At 35.2% G+C, this 24,470-nt stretch overlaps 1 long non-coding RNA gene across 7 annotated transcripts in view; it reads left to right on the top strand.

Annotated features, from left to right (window-relative positions):
• The window catches only part of LOC146396954 (uncharacterized), a 545,736-nt gene that overhangs the window by 157,325 nt on the left and 363,941 nt on the right, over nucleotides 1-24,470 (top strand). The window contains exon 4 of one of the 7 annotated variants that reach the window (XR_014827589.1): nucleotides 8,654-11,556. The exons of the other annotated variants lie outside the window; for them this stretch is intronic. This is a non-coding gene — a long non-coding RNA (uncharacterized LOC146396954). Of the gene's footprint in view, nucleotides 1-8,653; nucleotides 11,557-24,470 lie in introns of those variants that run through there. 7 annotated transcript variants of the gene reach the window in all.

Here is a 24,470-nt window from a genome sequence, read left to right as displayed (position 1 = left end):
GTTGCTACAAAATAACATGATAAAATTTGATCAATGCAAGAAGTATACCTTATACTGAAACTCTATTAATAGGATCTATCTGTTAATCTGTAAAATTTTCCAGAATCCCTGGTGAAAACAAATAGCCTGTAAATCTTTTCATACCATAATGAGTAAGCTCAGCAGAGGAGAAAATCTTTAGGAACAGTGATTAAACCTCATATAATTTGTATCACTACCTTGAAAATGAAACTTATGAGGCACCAGATGTTGACTCTAGTTTTATTTCTCCTAAATAGAGGAGTGTACATTAATATCCCTGCCATAGAAAATACTCCCCAAAGTAAAGCAGAACCACAAGTGAATAAATTTACATGAATTTTGGATTTTTTTTTCAGTGTATTCAAACACTTTCTGTAAATTATGTTTTGTTTTTTTTTTTTTTTTTTTTTTTGCATGTGTGTGTGTGTGTGTGTGTGTCTTTTTGCTATTTCTTGGGCTGCTCCTGGGGCATATGGAGGTTCCCAGGCTAGGGGTTGAATCGGAGCTGCAGCCACCGGCCTACGCCAGAGCCACAGCAACGCAGGATCCGAGCCTCGTCTGCAGCCTACACCACAGCTCACGGCAACGCCGGATCGTTAACCCACTAACCAAGGGCAGGGGCCGAACCCGCAACCTCATGGTTCCTAGTCGGATTCGTTAACCACTGCGCCACGACGGGAACTCCTAAATTATGTTTTGAACACATTTTTTAGAAATAATTTGTTGTGTTGGTCAATGAAAATGCTTTGAATGCATGCATTCTAGATTCTAAAATATTATACAGGTAAATTTTCTAACCACAGAAAGAAACTGCCTTTTAGTTGTTTGGTATTTAAACAGAAACTATTTTATTTTTTTCTTTTACTTTGATTGCTCTGATTTTAAGACAGTATAACTCACTTGTCCAATCCATAGACTATGTGTCAGGTATTCCAAATTTCACTTTTCCATACTATCTGTTATAGTAACCAAATATATTTCAAGTAGACATAGTGAAACATTATAGATATACCATTTTCTTACTCTAATTTATGGTAGAATCTATGCTGATATAGATGGCTATTTGTGAAAATAAACGATAGAAAAAAATGTTGCTGAACAAAACTGTATTTCTTAAATAGTTAGACACAGTTGTAGAAGTGGAAAGTCTCCATAAATGGAAAGGCCAAAGCTTGTCATTGGCATTAATAACTCTGACATTAAATTTTATGTAAATAGAATTGTAATCCAAGGGTCCTAAATGTGACTGTAGAAGCTAATAGTGGAATAGTTTCTCTAGAAGGCCTCTTTCTTTTCCTGGGAACATAAATGTAACATAAAAGCATTTTATTTCAATTAACAGGTAAATGAATCAAATAGTAACAGTTTTATGAGCAACACATATTATACAACATGATCTTTAAGAATTATATAATCTATTACAACTGTAAAAATTAGCAGGCTTTTCAAAATTTTAGAATATCGAATTTAAAATCTACTGAATATATCCTTAATGAAGATGTTAACTATTATGCATGTTGTTTTTTACTTTACTATCTCCAAATATTGGTAAATATTATTTTTAATGTTTCTCATCCACATACATACATCAAGATAGCAACTGTCCCTTAGAAAATTGCATATGACATATACAGTTTCTAGTACCAATACAATATCTCTTTTAATAATAAAAAAACTAAAAGGTATGTACTTACGGGAATACCGGACCACAAAAAGACATGTGTTAAAAGGATATTATTGCTAAAACGAGCTTCGTAAAATTCTAGCAGCTATTTTACCATAATTATTCAGAGTAAGCTAATTGTTTTCTTTCACATAAATAAAATTCTGACGTAACTTTTCCTCTTTATTTTTCTTTACCATATTTAAATTATTTTTGATTTTCTTATAACTATACTCTTTTAGGAAACAATATCCCTTCTATAACTGATTAAAATTTGAAGGATTCTTCCTATTCTGTATTACATCAATTCATTTCATTAACTTTTTCAAATTTCTAAATGTCAAAAATGTATTTCCTAGGCTTCATAAAATTGAATTTACATTTAAATTCAGTCCATTCTGCTGAAAAAAAAAAAAAAAGCCTTGAATAAAGAGTGGTTTCATCTTAGCTATAAATGTGAAACTACAGGATTATGTCAAGTACATAAATTGAAGGGTTCAAATGAAATGAAATATAATTCTGCATAATACTATCCATGTGCTCATTAGAGAGAGATTACTTTTAATATATGATTTACCAAAGTAAGCCCAATTAGTGCTCTAAACTGTCTCAGTGCCAACAATCTGAGGAAAAATGAACAGAATATAGTCTTCCATAATAGAGTATATTTCATAGATGTCCAGAAATGCTGAATATGGATTTTATAGAGGATGGTAAATCTTGTGCTATTACTAATGCAAATTCCTTATATGTATATAAGTATATATATATATATAAAATGTATATTTATTTTTGTATAAATAGTGAAGAATAGTGTGTGTGTGTGTATATCAACTTTAATTTTGTGTTTAAATAATTTAAAAGAACATATTTTTCTCATGTAAAATTAATTGATCTAATTCTACTTTCTTACAACAATTTATACAAATTACAAATGATAACATTTATTTAATTTGGCATGGAAATTAAACCACAGTCAATGAGCCTCAAAACAAAGATCTAGATCAGTTTCATACATCATGCATTTATATGTTAATTTTTATCCTGACAATAAAAACATTTTTGCCGGAAACGCAATACAAATAAGCAGGAAAGTTCAAGAATAATAAATAATCTTGAAATGATTTTTGGCAAAGTTTTCTTTTTGCCTATTTTCCCTTGAATAGTATTTGTCTTGCAAAAATTAAGTTCCCTTAGCTGCAAAGAAAGGATATTCATACAAATATTTTTATACATGGGCATGTATTGAGGATCCTTTGAGTCATTAAGTGATAAGGAAACCGTCCCAGCAAATACACAGTTAGGTTTGCACAATAATAGAAATGTCATTTATGATACAACAATATTTCAACATCTCTGGTCTGACTGTAACCCTTTTTAACAGTTTTAGCAATATTCACTTCAGCAAAAAAATGTCCATTGCTCACTCATCTATGACCCACCATTCTTATGATTAGATTACTTTATATACATCTTTGATGGATAAAATTTTTGTATTAATAGTGATGAACAGTATTTTCTCATTCTTATGGAATTCTTTAAAGCCATTGACCTGGAGCCTGAGGAATGTCATCTCAAACTATCTTAGATATATACTCCCCCAGCTTCAGAGTGTGCTAGGGACTAATAAGGACCAGCTGAATTCCTTTCCAGGAACCGTTATTAGACAAGAGGAGCCACTTACCCTAGGTTACTCCCTTCCTATACCACATCCAATTATTATTACCACATCCATGCAGTCATATAAAGGACTGGCTCTCTTTCTCAGGACAGGATGACTGTGAAGGGCCATTCCAAGTTAAGGGCTCTCTGTGGGACTGATGAGGCCTTTCGTAATACCGCATCCCAGTTCAGTATTTCATTGCACACAATTATACTTCCCTACCACAGGTATTGATCCAGCACAAAGATCTCCATCATAGAGTTTGTTTCCAATGGAATTCAAATAAGATCATTGATACTAGGCATGCTCTAAGGAAGCAGACTAAAGTAAGACATTGGACATGGATCACTCACCAGAAGGCTGATAATGAGGACATCATTACTGCTTGTAGATGATTACTGCTTGTAGATGGAACAGTGATAGCCATTGTAATGCTATAGCTGCACAATTATTAGAATTTATTTATCTTAAACTAAAGTAAGATAGTTGAGGCTGGAACTGTATTGGTAATTGTAATGTTTCAGTTGAGAAATATAAATAATAATGACTAAGGAATTGAATGATATTGTGGCAATCAATATCAGTGAAATATAGTGTTAAATTGAAGATAATCACACATTTAAGGTGAAGTGTAAAATCCACATGGCCTATATTATGAAACAGTTACTAAGTATGGTTAATATAATAGAAGCAAGAATAAATATGTACAGAATTAGGTACTGAGAGTGCTGAACCGAAGGGAATGGAACATGAAAGTTAGGATTAAATCATGGCCTTAATTATACAGTAATTTGCTATTAAGTCTGAAAAGTATGTGGTTTTCCATTTTTATGAAGGTGAACCAGATGCATTTCATAATCTCATGGGACAGAAGATAGTGCATATGTATGCTTTTGATCCAGAGCTAGGTAACTCTCTTGCTTTCTGTCATAATATAGTCTGAATTGATCTGAAAAATCTATACAACCCACTGAACTTCACTGAACATTAGTCATCTGTCATTAATGTCTTATTAGTTGAAGTAGATAACTAAGAATGAACAGATACATTGGAGGTCTTGGCAATATGTCTGTATTCTAGAACATGGAGATTTAAAAAATATGAAAGGCCTTACCCATATCAATAAAATTTTTAGGGGTCTGAGTATCTAAGGGATGCTGAGACATCCCAGCATCATAAGGAACAAATCAATGCATCTTATATGACACACTACTAATAAAGAGGCACACTACCTGATAGTTAATTTTTTTTTTTTTACTGGCTCTGGAGGTAATAGCATATTCCAAACTTGTAAATAATGATGTGCCACTTTTACCATGTGATGTTACTGTGGACTGAATTATGTCTCCTCTCCAAATTCATGTATTAAAATCCCTAACCTCCAAAATGATAGTATTTGGAGATAGGCCCATTTGAAGATAATTAGGTTTGGATGAGGTCATGATACCAGGGCCTACATTATGGGATGAGTTCCCATATAAGAACAAAAAGAGACACCAAAGCTCTCTTTCTGTTTTCAAGCTCACAAAAATGTCGTGAGCACACAGCAAGATGGTGACATCTGCAAGCCAGGAAGGATGCTCTCACAAGGAAATGAACTGGCCAATACCTTGATCTTGGATTTCCCAGTTTCTAAAACTCTGAGAAATAAATGTCTATTATTTAAGGTACCAATGTATAGTATTTTGTTATAGCAGCCCGAGTAGACTAAGACAGACATAAAAAGCTATCAGATTTGAATGAAATTCAGAATATGAAAGTGCCCTTAGGTCCAGGTGGCAATTCAGGCACTCCTGTTGTTTAAACAGGACAATTCAACAAACATTAGAGGTTTATATGCTGTTGGAAAATACCTTATGTGAAGCCCATGGCAACCTCAATATGAAAATCACAAGTTAGAACTATAAACTAATGGACCCATTTTTTGACATCTGCAGAATATAATTGTATACTTCACAAAAATAGTTCTGATGTGCTATGGGACTTGAAGAGAAAGAGTCTGATATCAGGATGTGTCACAAGAGTGACCATGTGATCAAAACTTCTCCATCATACTCCCATTTCTATCTGAACGAACAAGTCAAAGGCAAAGGTGGCCCAGCAGAAATCCATTATGAAATGGAGGTGGTACATTCAAGATTGATCACAAGTAGAACTAGGGAATGCAAATAAGCTTCTTCCTCAGCTCAAACCTATGTCCATATTGGATTACATTATGATTAATGGAGGAGAAAAAAGGTGAAGCTTGCTTAATGGAAGTGTTGATCATTTTGGGATGTAAGCTAATAAAATATGATTGCTGCACTAAAGCCAAAATCAGGAGTGGTCCTAAAGAATAGTGGGTAGGAAAATCAGTCCTCCCAGTGTACACTATTTTATCCACTTTATATAGAAGGAAGAATAGCCCAAGATGGGCTATTCCCATCTTGGGCTATTCTTGACCCCCAAGTGAAATTAGTCAGAGCTCAGTACCAGGGTCTATGTAATAGGCTGTCAGGCTGTTTCACCATATCATGTGGTCAGACATATTTCTGCTATGCTTGAGCTTCTGCAATAAGCACATGTGATCTTAGGATTCCATGCCTGCAATACTGTGTCTTAGATTAATGGAGAGAGACCTTTTTATTATCTTTCTACACCACAAAAATATGCTTCCTGACCAGCATGACCCTTTGCTCAGCTATCAAATTATTTGATATTCTTTGCGACAGCACTCCAACCTGGCAGCAACACCAATTTTCCGATTCTCTTTCTACATGACTGGCTGTTTGAAGGACCCCTAACTTGTACCATGCTTGATGGGTGAGTTCGGTATATTTTGGCAGATGAATTAGGGGAAAATGGCTAGTGATTTTTTTTTTTTTTTTGTCTTTTTAGGTCCACACCTGCGGCATATGGAGGTTCCCAGGAAAGTGGTCAAATCAGAGCTGTAGCCACTGGCCACAGCCACAATAATGTGGGAGCCGAGCCATGTCTGCACCCTACACCACAGCTCATGGGAATGCCAGATCCTTAGCCCACTGAGTGAGGTCAGGGATCAAACCTGCACCCTAATGGACACTAGTCAGATTAGTTTCTGCTGAGCCATCATGGGAACTCCTTGTGACTATTGATCTTTCTGAAGTAACTAATTACAAGATGACAGACCCAAATGCTTTTTTCACTGGGTGAGAATATGTAACAGAACTGTGATAAAACCTGGGGAAGTTTACTAAATCACATAGAGAGGATTCTCACAGTGTCAAGTTGATGGTTTGGTATCATCAATAGTATTTAAATAATTGTGACATTTTTTCACAAGCTGGTAAAGAGATAGCTAAACATCATAAATATTTGTGAACCTACCTCTGCACTATATTTAAGACCCTAGAGATGAAATTCTTGGCAGGTCATATGCTAAAAATCTATTGAACCCAGTTACAAAGTTACTCAGATGTAATATTGTGGAAAGACCATAGGTTTGGGGCCAAAAATATCAAGTTAATTTCTCATTTATGGATACTTTGAGAGAAATTGTTTAATTTTCCCTGTGTTGGGGTCTCGATCAGTAAAATAGAAATGTTAAGAACTACCCTCAAAAGCTTTTGTGAGGTTTATAGGAGTTATTCATAACTCAATACACATTAGTCCTCCTATTTTGGGAGAAGTGCTAAGAATTCTTTTCTTCTTTTTTATTGACCCATCTAACCTTATGATAACTGCCTAACTCTGCTTAGAAGTGAAAATCTGATAGAAGTGAAACACCATATTTTGTTTCCAGGCAACATAGTTTATTTTAAAATGACCTTGATCGGTAAACTTCATCTGGAATAGAAACATTATGAAGAAATACTAAATTCCTGGTAATAAGCTATACCTTAGAATTTCATGAAAGCTCTCATAATAGAGAATACCCTGTACAATAATTACAGGTATTCCTAGAGCACTGCTAAAATAAATGTTGGTTTTTATTTGGAAAGTGGGTTCCTGGGCTAATGTGGCTTCCCATCCCACTCAACTGAGTCTTATTCAGTCACTGTTGAACTATAGCAGGTGTTATACTACAGTGCCAGGACTGCTGTATGGTCTGCTCTGACTACTTCCACTGAGAAGAAATCCCTGCTGCTGTTCTGCTGTGTTTCATTTCTTGCCACATGTTTTTTAAATGAATCTGATGCTAAGTGTAGACTAATCAATAAATACTACTTGAGTGTTTAAATAAGTCTAAAATGAATACATTGAGTACTAAACTCCTTTTACAAGTTGTGCTGTGAGTAAAAACTGGAATCTAATTTGTGACATTGCAAGGTGACACAGTCTAGTATTGACAACTGTTAACAATCACCTAGTGAATTTGTATAGCAAAGTCAAAGTGTGAAGATCCTCACATATTCTTTAATGAAGATACAGCAGTTCTGTTGGTGAAAATTCTTATACTGCAGATTGTTGTAAAGTTTGTTTAGTGAGAGCATCAACATGTCAAGGGAACTCATAACACTAATTGATGAATTTCAAACCATATTATATCTTGTTTGCATTGAAGTCAGATAATATTAGGAGGGGAAACTTTCACCCACTACCAGTACCACAACAGCAGAAGCCAAATGACTAGAGAGGAAAACCATAGAAATGAGATATTTTAGACAGGTTTTTCTCAAGGCTCAAAGTTGAGCTAATGTAAAGGAAGTTAAAATTACTCCTATACTCAGTGATCTATGATGAAATCTGTGCTTTCTGTGGTTTGCAAGGGAGAAGGCTGAAAATGGCTCTCATTTCAACCAATTCTGCCAGATGGTGGGGAAAATGAAACTGTTCAAGCCATTTCTTGGAGAGATTCCTTCTGAAATAAACTCTTTAGTCATCCTCACTATTGCACAGTTTTATGCCAACATGAGACAGGAAGACCAACCTATCCTGACTGTCTAGTTGACATCATTGTGAAACTGGTGGCAGAGGAGAAAATAGATACAAAATAATAACAACAAGGAAGATATACAGATGGCCAACAAGCACATGCAAAAATGCTCAACATCCCTGATTATTAGAGAAATGCAAATTAAAACTACCATAAGATACCACTTCACACCAGTCAGATTGCCCATAATTAATAAGTCCACAAATAACAAATGCGGAGGGGTTTGGAGAAAAGGGAACCCTCCTGCACTGTTGGTGGGAATGTGCTGGTTCAACCACTATGGAGAACAATATGGAGGTACCTTAGAAATCTATACATAGAACTATCATATGACCCAGAAATCCCACTTTTGGGCATATAGCTGGATAAAACTTTCCTTAAAAAAGACACATCACCCTCTTGTTCATTGCAGCACTATTCACAAGAGCCAAGACATGGAAACAATCCAAATGTGCATCAACAGACAACTGGATTAGGAAGATGTGGTATATATACACAATGGAATAGTACTCAGCCATAAAAAAGAACAAAATAATGCCATTTGCAGCAACATGGATGGAACTAGAGACTTTCATCCTGAGTGAAGTAAGTCAGAAAGAGAAAGACAGATACCATATGATATCACATACTTAGAATCTAATATATGGCATAAATGAACCTTTCCACAGAAAAGAAAATCATGGACTTGTAGAATAGATTTGTGGTTGCCAAAGGAGGGGAGGGAGTGGGAGGAACTGGGAACTTGGGGTTAATGGATGCAAACTATTGCTTTTGGAATGGATTAGCAATGAGATCCTGCTGTGTAGCACTGAGAACTATGTCTAATCACTTATGACGGAGCATGATAATGGGAGAAAAAAGAATGTATACATGTATGTGTAACTGGGTCACTATGTTATACAGTAGAAAAAAAATGTATTGGGGAAATAACAATAAAAAAAAACAAAAAATGAAAAACAAATCAAAACAACAACAAAAATCCTGACAAAAGTGTTGATGCTTTTGCTCAGAAAAGTATTCTTAATATACAGAGTAAAAAACTAGAATGCCCCCGTTTCTTATTTTTATAAAAAATTCAGTTTCTAAAGAAATGTGGATAAATAATTTAAAATAAGTGCAGGAACACAGGAGCCTGAGGGTAAAATTGTTGATAAAGGAAGTGTGGGAGAGAGTGTCAGACACAGTGTCCTGTCAGACTTAGAGGTCTAGCTGCATGTAGGGCTACTTGCTTTGGTTACAGCTCTTAGTCATTACTTTTCTGCTTTTCATTCATTTACCCTGAGTCCCCACCCCATGTTTAGCTAATTTGGTTCTCTGAAAGGGTCCTGACCTAGTAAAGACCTACATTTTCATTTACATACCAATAAATGAGGTAACTTTTAAGGTATGATGACCAGTAATATTTTAATCTTAATAATGTAAAAATATAGGCAAAATTTAACATGATAAGCATTTCTTTATGAATTCTTCACAACTTTTTATTCTTTTTCTTATTTACTTTATTTCTTAACAATGTTAGCCTTTAGTAAAAGTTTCACGGCTAGTTTTTCCGTTAAATAAAATTGATATACTATGAAACCTTTCCTCAGTCTATACCAGTTTTATCAAACTTACTCATATATGTACCTAATAACTAACATAGTGCTTAGCATATTTTCCCCTGAATAAATGAATGAATGAATGAATGTGTGTCCTATAGCAGTAATACAAATTGTATTTTCCAGATTTGACATTCCTGTTCACAGGATTGTTGGGCTTCCATATTATTTCAGAAATCTCCAGGACCCTCTCATTCCTGAGTCCTATGCTCAGTCTTTTTTCTAATTATCCCAAGGTTAATCTCTGTTCTTGTGTACTAGATTGCAACCCCTTGGCCCCTCTCCTTAACCATCATCTTTCCTCTCTTTACTAATCTTCTCATTAACATTCTTGTTAATTTTTTCCCCATCTTAAAAAAAAGGAAAAAAAAAAAACCCGTATTTCCCTCAAACCTGAGTTCAGCTATTGCCCCATTTCTATACTCCCTTTAGGGAAGAGTTTCTTTCTTTTCTACTTTTTTTTTTTTTTTTGCTTTTTAGGGCCACACCCATGGCTTTGGAAGTTCCCAGACTAGGAGTCAAATCAGAGCTATAGCTACCAGCATACATCACAGCCACAGCAACTCGGGATCAGAGCCATGTCTGCGAACTTCACTACAGCCCATGGTAATGCCGGATCCTTAACCCCCTGAACGAGGCCAGGGATCAAACCCACAACCTTATGGATTCTAGTCAGATTTGTTTCCATTGCACAACAGGAACTCCTAAAGTATGGTTTCTTAAAAGGCCACTATAATTTAGGACCACTATGGGTCCATTGCCATTCTCTTCTTCCTGCCTCTGAAAGTGCTGGTGGCCTCCTCAGTTCTATGTGTCAGTGAGGGCATTGCCTATCACTCTTACCTGTGACACATTTTTCCACTCCTTATCCATCTATGCTTATGTTGAAGGGACCTGGTTCTCATATAGCTATGGTGTTATTTTCCTCCTGATACTTTCTCTGAGGATATCCAGGGGATATAGCAGCAGAAATGTTTTAAGCTGGACTGGCCTCTTGCTTTGAGCACTTTTTCTTCTAAGGTTCCTTTGTTTCTTTTTTTCTTGTCAGCTATCTCCAGAGGTTCCCCTCCTTAAAATGAGAAAAATCTCTTTCAAACTCCACTCTGATACATAAAATGGTAATACCATATGTTCCAAGTATCTTAAAGATTTGAGTGGTACAAATCATCTCAGAGTTATAACTTCCTCTCCTTGGGGGGGGGTCTCTATATAATTTCCTTAGTAGTAGGCAATCAATGTAGTCCATGCCATTATATTTTAAATTGTTGCTTATCTGTTCCATAGACACATTTTCATTTGATCTAATGTATTTTGTTTCTATATAGATAAATTTCTTTACATGAGCTATAGATCCTTAGTCTCCTCTATACATGTTTAGACTTATCTGAATTCAAACCATAGGCAAAATTAGGTGTAATTCTCTCCATGTGCTATATGCTGTACCTGTTCATAGATATACCTCAGACTTGTTATCTATGGCCAGAGTATGTCTGTGTCTCATAGGTTGTTTGGTATAATGAAATGTTGTCTGTATAGCAAATGCTGGCAGAGTGATAAAATTTAAGATATTTAATATACAATTAGATGAAACACCAAGTGTGTGTGTGTGTGTGTGTGTGTGTGTATAAAATGAAGCACTAGTAAGTAAAATGATGCAATATTTTCTGCTTCAAACTTTTATCTCTTCAGTTCAAATTGAAAAAATAAAAAAAAAAAATTATGGATTCCAGCTATAGATTAAAAAGCGTATGTGATACTTTTCAAAATCTGTTTCCCTTTCTTGAGGGGAATACTATGAGAATATAAATAACTGAGTACACTATCATATTCCATAGGAAAATCAAGTTGTTTATTATACCTTTTATTTAAGTTTATATGGTAGAACAAATGATGAAACATCTGATGGAAAACTGAAAACTGCCCATTGTCACTAGAGTTGTTCTGATTTCCCATCAGTAGAAAGACCATAAGGAAAATAAAATAAGTGTGATAGACACGCTGAGGAAATTAAGCTGCTGAATTATCACTCATCTCTCTGTTTCTAAGACCCTGCACTGAGAAACCCTCTCTACTGTCTCTGAATTGTAACATTCACCAGGGCAGGGTTTCTCAACCACTTAAAACCCTATGTCTCTTGATAAGAATAGCTCTTTAACATTATTTAAATCCAACATTAATCACATATTGTTGAACAAACCTTACAGCAGTTGAACAAAGCTGTTATTTTATTCTTGAACTAAATATGGTCTCCATATGCATTGTTGTAAAACAATTCTGCTTCATGCCAATATTCTGGGCTGTAGTAGCCTCTCTTTATCCATAACAATAAGAGAGATGGGGAAGAAAGGGGTTATTGAGGAGAAAGGGAGAAATTTTTAACTAGGAAAATCTGTAACTAGAAAAAAAATTTGGAGTAGGAAAAAGTATAAGTAAAAATTTTCAGGAAGAGAGATCAAGGAAGTGCTCAGATAATCCAAATCAGAGGATTAGCCAAAGGAGAGAAACACTTTGGAGATATTGTGGATTCAGTTCCAGACCACAATAAAGTGAATATTACAATAAAGCAAGTCACACAATTTTTTCATTTTCTCAGGGCATATAAAAGTTATGTTTACAGTATAATGTAGTCTATTAGGTGTGCAAGTAGCATTATGTTTTCAAAAATAATATACATGCCTTAATTTAAAAATACTTTATTGATAAAAAATGTTATCAATCATCTGATCCTTCAGTGAGTCGTAATCTTTGCTGGCAGAGGGTCTTGCATTGATGTTGCTGGCTACTAACTAGTCCGGGTGGTGGTTGCTGAAGGCTGGGTGGCTGCAGCAATTCTTAAAATAAGGTAGCAATAAAGTTTGCTCATCAACTGACTCTTTAAATCACAGACAGTTTCTCTGTTAGTATGCAATGTTGTTTGATAGCGTTTTACCCACAATAGAACTTCTTTTATAATTTTAATTATAATTTGAGTCAATGCTTCAAACTCTGCCACTGTTTTATCAGCTAAGTTTATGTAATATTCTAAATCCTTTGTTGTCATTTTCAACCATCTTTACAGCATCTTTACCAGCAGTAGCGTCCATCTCAGGAAACTGTTTTCTTTGTTCATCCACAAGAAGCAATTCCTCATATGTTTTATGAGAATACAGCAATTCAGTGACATCTTTAGGCTTACTTCTAAGTTCTTTTGTTGTTTCTACCACATTCTGCATTTACTTCCTCCACTGAAGTCTTGAACCTCTCAAAGTCATCCATAATATTTGGAATGAACCCCTTCCAAACTCCTGTTAATGCTGACATTTTGACCTCTTACCATGAATCACGAATGTTTTAATGGCAGTTAGAATTATAGGTATTTTCCAGAAGGTTTTAAATTTACTTTGCCCAGATCTCTCAGATTAATCATTATCTATGGTATTTACATCCTTAAAAATGTATTTTTTTTTTTAAGCCCACACCATGGCATATGGAGTTTCCCAGGCTAGGAGTCCAATCAGAGTTATAGTCGCTGGCCTACACCACAGCCACAGCAATGGCGGATCCAAGCCACATCTGCAGCCTACACTATAGCTCACAACAATGCCATATCCTTAACCCACTGAGTGAGGCCAGGAATCAAACCCATGCCCTCATGGATGCTAGTCGGGTTTGTGAACTGCTGAGCCACAACGGAAACTCCAAAAATGTATTTCTTATATATTAGGACTAGAAAGTCAGAATTACTCCTTGATACATGGGTGGGAGAATTAATGTTTTTATGTGAGAAGGTTTAAAAACAGCTTTAATCTTGTACATCTCCATCAGTGTCCTTGGGTGAAGAGATGCACTGTCAAGGAGAAGTAATATTTTGAAAGGATTTTTTTTTCCCTTGGCATTAGTTTCAACAGTGGACTCAAAATAGTCAGTAAACCATGTGGTCAGCGGATATGCTGTCACTCATGCTTTGTTTTTCCATTAGTAGCGCACAAGCAGAATAGATTTAGCATCATTCTTAAGGGTCTAGAATTTTCAAAATGGTAAGTGAGCATCAGCTTCACTTAAACTAGCTGCATTAGTCTCTACCAAGAGAGTCAGCCTCTCCTTTGAAGCTTGAAGCCAGTCATTGACTTTTCCACTCTAGCTATGGAAATCCTAGATGGCATCTTCTTCCAATAGGTGATTGTTGTATCTACATTGAAAATCTTTTGTCCAGTTTAGCAACCTTCATTATTATGTTACCTACATCTTCTGGATAATTTGCTGCAACTTTTACATCAGCATTTGCTGTTTCACCATAAACATTGGTATTATGGTGATGGCTTCTATCCTTAAACCTTATGAACAAAACTCTGCTAGCTTCAGACTTCTCTTTTGCAGCTTCCTTTCTTCTCGGAGCCTTCATAGAATTGAAGAAAGTAGGGCCTTGATCTGGATTAGGTTTTGACTTAAGGCAATATCGTGGCTGCTTTGATTTTCTATCCAGACCACTAAAGCTTTCTACTTATTAACAATAAGTCTTTTTAAATTTCTTATCATTTATGTGTACAGTGGAGTAGCACTTTTAATTTCCTTCTATAACTTTTTCTTTGCATTCACAGCTTGGCTCACTGGCATGAGAGGCCTAGCTTTCAGCCTATCACAGCTTTTGACATGCTTTCCTCACTAAGTTTAATGATTTTTAGCTTTTTTTTTTCTTTTTTTTTTTTTTTTGTCTTTTTTCCATTTTCTTGGGCTGTTCCTGTGGCATATGGAGGTTGCCAGGCTAGGGTCGAATTGGAGCTGTAGCCGCCGGCCTACGCCAGAGCCACAGCAATGCGGGATATGAACGGAGTTTGAGACCTACACCACAGCTCACGGCAACGCTGGATCCTTAACCCACTGAGCAAGGCCAGGGATCAAACCCACAACCTCATGGTTCCTAGTCGGATTCGTTAACCACTGAGCCATGACGGGAACTCCTGATTTCTAGCTTTTGATTTAAAGTGGGAGATGTGTAACTCTTCCTTTTGCTTGAGCACTTAAAAGCCATTGTATGGTTATTAATTAGCTTAATTTCAATACTGTTGTGTCTGAGGGAATAGAGAAGCCCAAGGAGAGGAAGAGGGGAAACATCCGGTCAGTGGGGCAGTCAGTACACACACAGTGTTTACTGATTAAGTCTTTTGTGGTCTTTTATGAGCATAGTTTCTGGTGCTGCACAACAATTGCAATTGTAACATCAATGATCACTGATCACAGATCACCACAACAAATATAGTGAAAAAATTAATATTGAGAGAATTACCAAACTGTGGTATAGAGACATGAAGTGAGAAAATGTTGTTGAGAAAATGATGCCAATAGACTTGCTCAGTGTAGAGTGTCACAAACCTTCAATTTATAGAAAACACAGTGTTTGTGAAGCCCAATAAAGTGAAGTGTGTTAAAAGGAAATATGTCTATATAGTATTTCATATACACAAAGGAAATTATACCAAGCAACGTACTAGAAATTACACGTTTTAAGGGTTAATGAAAATTCATTGTGATATGCCATGCAGTTGTCATGCCAACATCATAATAATATGGGATGATAGCCATTAACATACACCCTTTCTGCTTTCAGGAAATTTTAATAGGTGCATTAGATATATATAAAGATAGCTTCTCTATAATTCACATATCCCCTCTTAACAACTCCTCAAAGCTTTAACATCTGCTCACTATGCCTCATTTCACTTTTCTTGCTAAATATTTCTTCCCTTTGAGAAAGCTCTTCTTTCTTTTCTTTTATATTTTTATTGAAGTTAAATCTAAATAATAATTTTGATATAATTAAGTATATCCAAAGGGAGAAGTGATTATTCAAATCACACACTGGAATATCAACTGGACAAGACATGGACATTATAATAAATTAACTCATAAGTTATTACATTGAGTGAGAGATTTGACAAATATATTTGGTAAAGTAAATCATTATGTTGTGTAGTTAATTATTTGATATAGTGGGGAAGAAATTTTTAGCATTTGACAATTTGATTTTAAACAAGTTGTTTAAAATTTCTGAGATGGAATTTCCTTATATTCACCCCAAATCATATTTACATGGTAGGGATATTGTAATATCCAAATAAGGCAATCATTTTTAAGACTTCTAGATGAATAAACTATTATTATAACAGTCATCATTACTAACTTTTACTTTTCTGTATTTATGTCCAACTGCCAAGATCAGAAATAATTAAAGGTGATTTCAAAGTAACATGAATAGGTATTCATACTAATCAGTAAAAGAAGAGAGGGAAGAAAAAACTGTTCGATCATTGTAATACAGATGCTGAGGGATCCAGAACAGTTTCATGGCCCCTTCTAGTATGTAAATAATGAGAAATATACCATGAACAAGAAAATGAACCCAAGACAAGTTCAAGGACAAGCTATAGACGTGCAAGGAATTTATGTTTCAAAAACACTGAAGCAGTCACTGTTCAGGCCCACTCATAAAAATCTATCTATTTTCACTCTGACAATTGTATAGGACCCTCTGATCTATAAATTGGAGGTAATGATGCTACTATGGAAAATTCATTTGAAAAGACCATATGAAATGCAAAGACTCATTATGCAATTACATGTGGCTCACAGCTCTGATTACTAATATATGCAGCATCAAAACCAATTTTTTTCATTCTGCTGGTAGATGAAAAATGAAAACTAAATATGTTGGTATTGTCATTCTCTATCAGTTTTGTAGATGTCGCATTTAACTGAATCAACATTTCATCATTAGAACTGTTTCAATCTTCTATCAACCATGTGATCAATATTACAGTAACTGCTTATATTTTAAGAATGTCTCATAAAAGAGACAGTCAGGCAATTACTATTTTGGCCTTGCTGTTCTGATGAGTCTTACTGAAAGGAATGTATATTGTGTTACTTTCTGTTTTTATAAACATAGAGTATCTTTCATATATTTTAGTCACATTTAGCTCATCATGAATGTGTCAGTTTTTGAAATATGATCACTCTTCTCCTTGCATGCCTAATTTCTCTTTCTAACTCAGAGACTCTATTCAAATATTTCCCTCCTTGATTCTGTACTTTAACCAGTCAGGCCCATTGATATCGATTGTGGGTGAGGTGACCGCAATAAAGATAAATTCATGTAGAACCTCCTCAATTTCCACACAAGTTACTCTCATGTTCAACTTTTTTCCTCGCTCCTGATTTGTATTGTCTACTCTTCTTAGAATTGGTTGGTTTTGATATTTTTGTCTTCTAGAACTCTTTAGACTTTTCATCCATTCTTGATTTTCCCAGACTGACCCTTGGTGTTCATAAAAATATTCTCTGTCTCACTATTTCTGCCTTTATTTGGTAAAGTTCCCTCTCTTAAATTTAAGTATTAGAACATAAGCCACAGGTTAGCCCCCACTGTTTAGCACTCTTCCTCATGAATTAAGGGCAAGATGGAAAAGTCTAGACAATTTTTTATTTATCTCAGATGTCCCTTCTCCCCATATTTACGTATTCAGACCTGTCACATTCTTCAAGTGAAGCTAGATCTTCTCAACCTCAGTGCCATGGTGATGTGATCCTTTCATAACATTAATCATACAATACTATGTCCTGCCTAAAATTTTACCTAGAGCTATTAGACTAAGTCTAAACCCGTTAACATATTTCATCAATTCTTATTTCTTTTAAAGTTTTATTGAGGTATAGTTGATTTACAATGTTGTGATAATTTATGCTGTGCAACAAATAATTAAGTTATGCATAAACACAAATCCACTCTTTTTCCAATTCTTTTCCCACATAGATTACCATGGAATATTGGGTAGAGTTCCCTATGCTATATATAGCAAGTCTTTGTTGGCCAACCATTCCATATACCACAGTGTGCATATACTAATCCCAAACCTGCAGTCCATCTCTCAACCCCACCTGTCCTCTTTGGTAACCATAAGTTTGTTTTCCAAGTCTGGAGTCTGTTTCTGTTTCTGTTCTGCAAATAAGTTCATTGATATCTTTTTTTTTTTTTTAGATTACACATATAATTGATGAATATGATGTTTGTCTTTCTCTGACTTCAATTAGAACAATAATCTCTAGGCCCGTCTGTATTGCTGCAAATGGCATTATTTCATTCCTTTTTATGGCTGATTAATATTCCATTGTATATGTACTAATCTTCTTTATCCACTCTTCTGCCATTGGGCGTTTAGGTTGCTTCCATATCTTGACTATTGCAAATAGTGCTGCAATGAACATTGGGGTGCATGTATCTTTTTGAATACTGTTTTTTTGCGGATAGATGCCCAGGAGTGGGATTGCTGGATCCTATGGTAGTTCTATTTTTAGTTTTTTTTTGAGGCAGCTTCATACTGTTTTCAGACAGTTTACATTCCTACCAATAGGAGGGAGGGCTCCAGTCTTTGTGGTCTATCTCTTGTTTACCTTACCAGATGAGTTCTTGGATTAAAACTTATTTTCTTCATACAGTTACCCAAATGTATTACTTTCTTTCATATTATTATGCCTTTTCAGATAATTCGAAGGCATAGTATGGTTTTAGCCCTATTGATTATTAATTGATTGTTTTGTGCTAAGGGAACTGTGCATGGCACTGGGGATAAAAAGATAACTGGGGCATGTGTAAAATACCTCACTTTAAAAAATGAGAGAGCAGGAGAAAGTCAAACATTTGGGAGTCTGCATTTCAACTGGCTTTCAAGGTTTGTATGTTGCCAGAAGGAAAAGAAAGCTGAGCAGCTGGAAATAGGCCTCCTGGGGGTGGTGGATGGTGGGAAGTGCCTTCTTCTCATCCAGGTAGAGCTGCTTGATGCAGCCTGGGGCCATAACGGCAGCTGGTCAGTAGGAAACGAAGGAAACTTCACGGTTTCTAAAAAACAACTGCCATGTTGGAGCTATACAGTCTCAGGCAGGAGCTTTTTTTTTTTTTTTTTTTTTTTTTTTTTTGTCTTTTCTAACTTTATAATTAGAATAATTGCAAACTTATGGAAAATTTGCAAAAATAGCCCTAAGGGCACTTGTGTATCCTTAACCCATATTTGCCAGTTGTTGGCATCATACCCATTTGTTTATTTACTTTCTATACACACACACAATATGTTTTCTGAACCATGTGAGGATAGATTATATGGCCTTTTACTCAAATACTTGAGTGCCGTACGCATTTCTTAATACAAATGTTCTCTTATATGATTATCAATTTCAGTAAATTTAACGTCGACATGATATTCTCACCTAATTAACATTCTGTTCATCTTCCAGTTTTGTCCACTGAGCCCTTAACGTCCTTTACAGCATCCTCCCACCCCTGTAATCTGGGGTCAGGTATTGCGTTGACTTGTCCTGTCGCTTTAGCCTCCTTTCATCTTGAACATTTCCCCAGTGTCTCTTTGATTTTCATAACATAGACATTTTAGAGGAGTATAGTCCTCCTCCTTTAAATGTTAAAATAGAACATTTCTACTTTGTGGTCTGTGTGTCCTTGTGGTTAGACTCAGGTGTGCATCATAGGCCAAAATGTTGTATAGGTGATGCGGTGTCCTTGTTGGGAGAGCTCATCTGGAGGCACGTGGGGTGGAGGTGGGTTCTTAACCAGGGACACAAGTACACCTGCATCTCCAGAGAAATTTTCAGTCCATGAACCTGCATCTCAGGAGGGCACACCTGCCTCCTGGTCCAGGGGCTCAGTGGGTGGAGCTGGGTGCATGTGATTAGGAAGGAGGCGCCCCGGATGGTCTGAGTCCCAGCTTTTAATTGTTTTCACATTAATACTTGGGTATTCATAAATAGAGGCCTTTATAGTATTAAACTAATCTACTTCATTCTTGAATAGGTTTAAAGCAGTTTATTATAATATCAGAAAAAATAGCTATGAGAAATGAAAAAATAGAAAATAAAAATAAAACAATTTTGGTAAGAATTCATAGAAACTGAAAGCAGTGGTTGCTCGAGGGTAGGGATGGGTGGGGAGATGTTGGTCATAGGGTACAGACATCTGGTTTTAAGATGAATAAGTTCTGGGGATATAATTTATAGCATAATGACTGTACTTAATACCATATTGTTTATTTGAAGATTTCTAAGCAAGTATATCTTAAATGTTCATACTACACACACACACACACACACACACCGGGTAACTACAAGGTGATGGCTGTGTTAACTAATCATTTTTTTGGTGTGGTAATCATTTTATAATATATACATATACCAAATTAGCACACCTTAAACTTATGCAGTGTGGTATGTCAGCTATATCTCAGTAATGCTGGAGAGAAAAAAGAAATTGTGGTTGAAGGAAAATGGGGGTAGGAAAAATAATAGTAAGCCAGGGCTAAGGCTAGTTTAAAAATGCGTCTTAAGGTGCTATACACCTAGGGAGGGAGGCCTGGCCTTGGCTCTAGGCTTTCTAGGAGCCTGTGCAAAATGCAGTTACCTGATTTATTTATTAAGGGAGAGAGAGTGATAATCACTGAATCTAAAACCTCATTTGTGCTACTCATGTAGGAAGCGCAGCAGTAAAATGAATGCCCACGAGCCCGCCACACTTCCCATAAAACCATTTCAATGCCACTGATATCCCCTATGTACCTTTTAGACTGTGAACTTTTTCTAAGTAGCTATAATATCTTATAATTTAAAAACAAATCTAAGTCCATTTTTCAAAAGACTTGAAGGTTAAAAAAAAAACTTCCCAGGGTTAGTCTGGTGCTAAGACATGAGGATCTTTGCAGAGAGAATGTGGTAACTGGTGAAGAGCCAGCCTCCTGCACGATGTCCTCAAAGTGCATGGGGAAGTCCTATAGGGCTGTTATGTGTTGGCTGTGACATGTGGAAAGTGGAGGATGGGAGCTGTGATGTCCCTGCTTTAGGATATGCTGCAGTCAGCATACAGAAATCTTAGAGGATCAGCCATTTTAAAACTGCTGGTAAAGTACACACAGACATCCAACTTTTGAAAAAGTAACTCCCTCGTGGGCCCTCTGGGATGAGGGCCTTCAAGCCACATCCTGAGAACTGGCTGAGTAGACCCTCTGTCTCATATATGCTTAGCTGTAAGTCATCAACTTAAGGATGACAGTAAGAACCAGAGTGTTAAAAGAATGATGGCTTTCAAGCAGTAATTAGCATAACAGGGCCTGGGTCTAATAAGACCACTTCTTTCTTCCCTCCCTTCCATTTATGTATTAATTTGGTAATACTTGGGATTTGTCTGGTTTGTTTATAAAACCTATCCTGCTTTGCATACATAAGAATCCTTTCTGTTGGCAGAGTGATGCATCCACCTTATTTAAAATTGATATCATGTTTAAAAGGAGCAGTATAGAAGGGGGTAGGGCACAACATATATTTGATCCCATTAGAGGTTAACTTCATTTGTCAAGAGACTGGTCCTACCATCCTTCTCTGTTATGGGACATTAAGCCTCAGAAGCCGTGAGAGAGAGGATGAGCTCTGTTCAACTTAACTTATAACCATTTTTTTTTTCCCACTGTGTTATTTAGTAACAGGAAATAAGCTTCAAACAATCAAAAAAAAAAAAAAAAAAAAAAAAAAAAAAAAAAAAAAAAAAAACTAGAACAAAACTACATTTCCAGAGGAAGAAACTGCAGTTTCTAACATAAATGTTAGAAATGGATCATATCTGAACTAAATCATAAAAAAAGTAAGAATTCGTTAAGTGAAAAAGAGGGAAAAGATCATTCCTAGGAAAATAAAGACCAATATGAGCCCTGTTTCTAAGTTTTTTGATTCCATCATTCTGGGTTGAGAATGGGCAATTCTAACAAGTTCCCAGTTGATGCTGATGTTAATGGTCACAGAAAACCATAGGTGTTAAGGAGAAAATATGCAATCACCATATTGTCAGAAGAAATATGAATAGGTAATACTCTTTAAAAAAATAAAAAGAAGAGACAGACTATAAAGAGTCCAAGGAAGAGAAAATAGGACTGAAAAGAATGGAGGTATATCTTCCCAACCCAGTAAGCTAGATTTAAGATTGGCTAAAATCTATTTAAATTTATGACTACTTCCATAATTCAGAAGGAATTACTGATTTTAAGAAATGTGTATGTCTAGTTTTAACTTTTTCAATAGAGAAACTTCAAGTTAATTTGGCAAAATATTATTAATATTTTTAGCTTTTAAATTAAATAATTTAAAGCTGTAAAGGCTATTATCCCAATTGCATTATTTTAAGGAGAGAAAAATAAAGGGCAATATGTCTGTATTTATCTAACCAGATCACTTAGCTATACAAGTAAATCAATTATGAGTCTCTTTTTTTGACTCTTATCCTAGTACTAACTATATGATAATCTATAAACCGTTTATGATCTGAGATAGTTTTATCTGTCTTCACTGGCTAGCGCTGAGACTCCCATTAATTGTACACATTTTTCAATCCACCTACCTAAAATTTGAAGTTTCCAATTTTTCATTACCTTTCTTCTCTAAAACTATTTATAAAATTAGTTATTGCATACTGATTTAGGTCCAGATGTCACCCAGATTAGGGCCATTTATATTGATCAAGTAAAGATCACAAAATGTAACCTGTGAACTATGATATCTACAGGAAATTTTACTATTTTTCTTTTTGTTCTTATAAAATAAATTGGCAGAGTAATCAAACAGACTTTGTGTTTTTTCAAGTTATTTTATACCATCCCCCATTAGTGTCATAGATGAATACCTACTGAACGTTTACAGAGATGTGATTTCAAAAACATTTTTTTTTCTGCTGTACAGCATGGTGACCCAGTTACACGTACATGTTTACATTCTTTTTTCTCACATTACATTTTCCATCATAAGTGACTAGATATAGTTCCCAGTGCTACACAGCAGGATCCCATTGCTGATCCATCCCAAAGGCAACATTCTGCACCTATTAACCCCAAGCCCCCAGTCGATCCCACTCCCTCCCCTTCCCCCTTGGCAAGCACAAGTCTATTCTGCAAGTCCAAGACTAGTATTTTCCTTTGGTATTATAACTTTTAGAGACACCCCAATGCATAGGTATTACTAGTGATGTCTCACTGTTTAAGAATTTAAAAAACATTTATTTATGTATATATATAAATAAAAATCTAATTAATAATTTATTTATGTATATATATAAATAAAAATATAGTTAATAAAATTTATTCTGTTGCTGAAAATATGCATCTTTACACACAGTAGTAATAAGCAAAAAAAAACACAATATAGTAAATGTATTAAGTAAATGTAACAATTATTTGTAATAAATTAGGAAAATAGCAATTGAATTAATAACAAATTCAACTTTCATGATACAATGAAAAGAAAACACAGAAGCCAAAAGTATAGAAGTTGCAAACATGAGTAGAGGTCTAACAACATTTTGTAGCAACCATATTTTTTACTGAGCAAGTACCACAAGAAATATTACCAGAAAGAAAATATAATTCGTTCATATCATATTTTAATTATCCTTACTGATTCACTAATTCACTTACTAAGTTAATAGTAAATATCTTTGAAACATATTTCAGTGAAATTTTATGTTATTCATCAAGAACTAGAGATATAGTTAATGCTATGAATTTTCAAGAATTGTCCCAGATAATTTTCATACACTAAACTTTTAAAAATACTGAATTATTATTGTATTTCTAATTTGATACTTAAATGTTTCCTGCATGATTTTTAATATAGTGAACTTTCATAATATGAATCATATTAATCATATTCATTAGTCTTCTAAAAAGTTAGTTTTACAGTCAATATAGTGAAAATGAGTGTTTTTGACATATGTACAGTTATTTTTAAAAGTTAATCTAATGAAAGCCCTCAATATTCTTAGAAAAGTTAACTTATTTTTTTATTAAAATAATGAAGTTAGCCTGAATTGTTTCAGACAAAAATACATTCAACATGTATTCAACACACAGCCAAAGAGCATATTTTAAAGTCTTTTAGCATATGCAAATCATTGTGTCCAATTTTACATACATATACACGTGCATGTGTGCATGTGCATGAGTGTCTCTGTGTGGACCTGAAATAAAACAATTAAAACTAAAACAACTGGGAGGCAGAATTTTAGGAAATTGTAGACAATATTCCTTTCAAGATTGGTTCAATGAGAGAGAAAGATGGGGGCACTGATGAGGGGTGATTAGGAGAACAGGGGAAGAGAGAGAAACAGAAACTGACTCTAACAAGGATTTTAAAAACTAAAAGTTTATAATAATTTGACGGCCCATAATTTTTCCTTTCTCAAACCAACATAGTAAGTACTTCATGAAATGTGGAGAAGGCCTATTAGAGGGTATATTATTTGAGAAACACATTTTTTAAATTTAATATATATAATATCCCTAATTTATTCACTGAGAATCCTGATCTTGTTTGATAGGTTGTTAGGGGCTAAACTCTGCTGGGTCTCTTGGATGACTGAGCATCTTCCTATCTCCATTGCAGCCTCAGAGCCCCTCCTTCCTCAGAGAGTCTCTCTTCATATTGTATCTCCAGTAGTGTATTCAAGTGCAAAAAAAATGGATGTTCCCAGGGCTTCTTTTGCTTAGACAGAACCTGGACAGTTGCTTTCCCCATATTCTAAGAGTTCACTCAAGTCACAGGCACAACCCACCTCCAAGGGGA

The sequence above is a fragment of the Sus scrofa genome, chromosome 14 (assembly GCF_054392235.1).
Source record: "Sus scrofa isolate SSC_HxYL_T2T_F1_AM1 chromosome 14, Sscrofa_HxYL_maternal_Yorkshire_Landrace_v2.0, whole genome shotgun sequence".
Taxonomy (NCBI): Eukaryota; Metazoa; Chordata; class Mammalia; order Artiodactyla; family Suidae; genus Sus; species Sus scrofa.
Note: the sequence above shows the minus strand (reverse complement) of the source record. Positions and strands in the feature narration are given on the sequence as shown.